Source organism: Myotis davidii, unplaced genomic scaffold (assembly GCF_000327345.1).
Source record: "Myotis davidii unplaced genomic scaffold, ASM32734v1 scaffold826, whole genome shotgun sequence".
Taxonomy (NCBI): Eukaryota; Metazoa; Chordata; class Mammalia; order Chiroptera; family Vespertilionidae; genus Myotis; species Myotis davidii.
This window is the reverse complement of record NW_006297142.1, coordinates 372,733-375,846: the sequence shown is the minus strand read 5'-3', so window position 1 is coordinate 375,846 and position 3,114 is coordinate 372,733.

Below are 3,114 nucleotides of genomic sequence, written 5' to 3'. Positions count from 1 at the left end.
TGGCCGCACAGTCCCTGTTCCTAGCCACGGCGACAGCTGACTCCGGTCCACATCAGCCAGTCCTGCAGGGATACCTCTGCGGCCAGAGAAAAATCACCAAGAGGCCTTGCCACGAGGAGAGAAGCATGCGAGGCCCTGATGACTGTGGGGCATCCCTGTACGTATCACAACCAACCTGCATCGACCAATTACAAACTGGGCAGAGGATCTGCATGGAGCTTTCTCCAAAGAAGATATGCAAATGGTCGAGAGGCCCGTGAAAGACGCTCAACATCATTGTTCATCATGGGGGGTGGGGGGGAGAGAAGCAAATCAAAACCCCCACGAATAAACCCCTTCACACCCACCGGGGCGGCTAGAACAAGAGGCAGACAGTCACAAGTGCCGACAAGGGCGTGAAGTCACCAGAGCCCTCTGTGCGCTGCTGGTGGGGACGCGCATTGGGGAACAGCCTGGCAGCTCCTCCAAAGGTCGGACGAGGAGTCACCCCGTGGCCCAGCAAGTCCACTCCTAGGCAGACACCCAAGATGACCGAACACACACGTGCACAAAAGCCGGCATGTGAATGCGCAGCAGCACTATTTATAAGAGTTGCAAAGTACAGATAATCCAAACGCCCATCAGCGGAGGGGGTAAGCCAGATGCGGCCTATCGTGACCACGGAATGTTATTATTCGGCCTTAAAAAGGGCCGTAGCATCCCACAGGCTACGTGGAGGGACCTTGAAGACATGATGCTGCACGAAAGGCTACATGTTGCGTGATTCCATTTATATGAAGTAGCCAGAGTGAGCAAATTCGCAGAGACAGGAAGTAGATTGGTGACCCCCAGGTGCTGGGGCTGGGGAGGTGGGAGGTGGGAGGTGAGAGCGGGGTTTCTCTGGGGCGACGTAAGTGTTCTGGAATTAGGGAGGGGTGGCGGAGAAGCAAGTATATCGCTGAGTTTTATGCTTTAAAGGGTGGACGTATGGCATGTGCATCCCATCCCAATAAAGCTGCTATTAAAACAGATCTGCCTCGAATAGTTGCAGGAGCACAAATGGAGACCCACAGACCATATGCCTAAATATTTCAAAATCAAGCAAACAAGCTGTTAAATAAAATATGCTCCCTTCTCTTACCTTGACAAAAATCCCTCCATGGTGACAAAACTGAAAAGTACGTGTAAAGTGATGGCTTTCATGTGCGTGAGAGCTGACGTGTTTGGGTGCTCTGTTGACGGACCGGCTGTGTTTGGACAAGTGGTAAAATAAAGACATGCAAACCTCAGATTATTATCGTTTTATTCCGTAAAAACGTCCATGCTTCCATTTCCCCAAAGTCCCTCCTTTGTGTTCTAGGAACAGGAGTAATCTGAAATGACTGCAGAAATAGCGCTTTCATCAAAAGCATAGACAATCGTAATTTAAGTTTTTAAAAATAATTTTCAAGAAAGTATTTATCAAAAATGTCCACAACCATTTCTTGAAATGAAGAGGCAGGGACAAGTGCTAATTAGTACAACATTTGAAATCAAATCTGAATCTTCATTAGTTTTTTGAACATTTAATGAAACGTCATGCAACATTTTTGACAACAGAACACTATCGGCCATTGTAGCGTCCACAGCACACGAGCGGGTCGCGCAGAGCACGGCGCCACGCTCGCGCACGCTCCACCTGGACTCACACACACACACATGAGGAGCGAGACGCATTGTTTGAACATCGCAAGGCGGCCCTGGCTGGTTTGGCTCAGTGCGTAGAGGGTCGGCCTGCGGAGTGAAGGGTCCTGGGTTCTTTTCTGGTCAAGGGCACAAAATATGTTTACAAAAACAAAAACATTGCCCTAACCGGTGTGGCTCAGTGGATAGAGCGTCAGCCTGCGGACTGAAGGGTCCCAGGTTCGATTCTGGTCAAGGGCATGTACCTTGGCTGTGGGCACATCCCCAGTAGGGGGTGTGCAGGAGGCAACTGGTCGATGTTTCTTTCTCATCGATGTTTCTAACTCTCTATCCCTTTCCCTTCTTCCCTGTAAAAAATCAATAAAAGAGATATATATCAAAACAAAACAAAACAAAAAAACATTGCAAGGTCAATGGCCGTGGGCGTCATTACGGATTAATTCACAAGAACCACCGGAACCAGGAGTTAGTACGTGAGGAAGAGCAAGAGAACGGAGTCTTGGCCCTGGTCTGAGAGACTGGGGGACACTGCAGGCCTTCCTGGGGTCACCCCTCAGGGACGTGCCAGGTGCTTGGTGCACACTTTGCACAGCTTTCCTCGCCCAACTTTGAATATATATTTCTATTGATTTCAGAGAGGAAGAGAGAGAGAGAGAAATATCAATGATGAGAGAGAATCATTGACCGACTGCCTCCTCTAGGCCCCACACTGGGTATGGAGCCCGCAGTCTGGGGTAGGTGCCCTGACCGGGAATCGAACCGTGATGTCCTAGTTCCTAGGTTGATGCTCAACCACTGAACCCGCTGGCCGGGCATTGCACAGCTATGGGCTCAGACTCAGGCGGTTAAGCCAGGAGGGGCACGAGGGACGCCCCACACCCAGCCCCATGCCTGTCCCTTCTGGCCTGAGCATTCTGAGCCCAGGTGGCCATCGCCCGCCCTCCGCACCCCACACCTCCACGCAGTCCCCAGGCCTCCAGCGACTCCCGCCCCTCTCTCTCCGCTGCCCCGCACTCTCCACTGAGCCAGCCAGGCCTCCGCCCCTGCAGCCCCCCTTTCTGGAACACTCTCCTGAAACCTCACACAGTCAGCGTCTGTGCAGCCTCCTTGGCCAGCCACGGACGCAGGTGGGGACTGGGGGCGTGGGGACGTGATTAGCTCAGACTGGCCCTGGTCCAGTGAGGATGAGGGACAAGGCGTCCCCATACGGACCTGGAGTGTGGCTGGCAGGGGCGGTGGTATTGGGGGGCAGTCAGCCCCATTTGACCAGTCCCACCAGGACGGAGCGCAGAGTGCGCCCCTCTGTTTGTAGATCGGGCTTGGGGGTCAGGGGGATGGACTTGCTCAAGATCCCACACAATGCAGCGGGGGGCTGAACCCCAGCTTCCAAAGCCACAGGCGGCATTCTTCCCGCCCGCGGCGTGGGATGAGTTCTCGGGTGACAAGACCCCT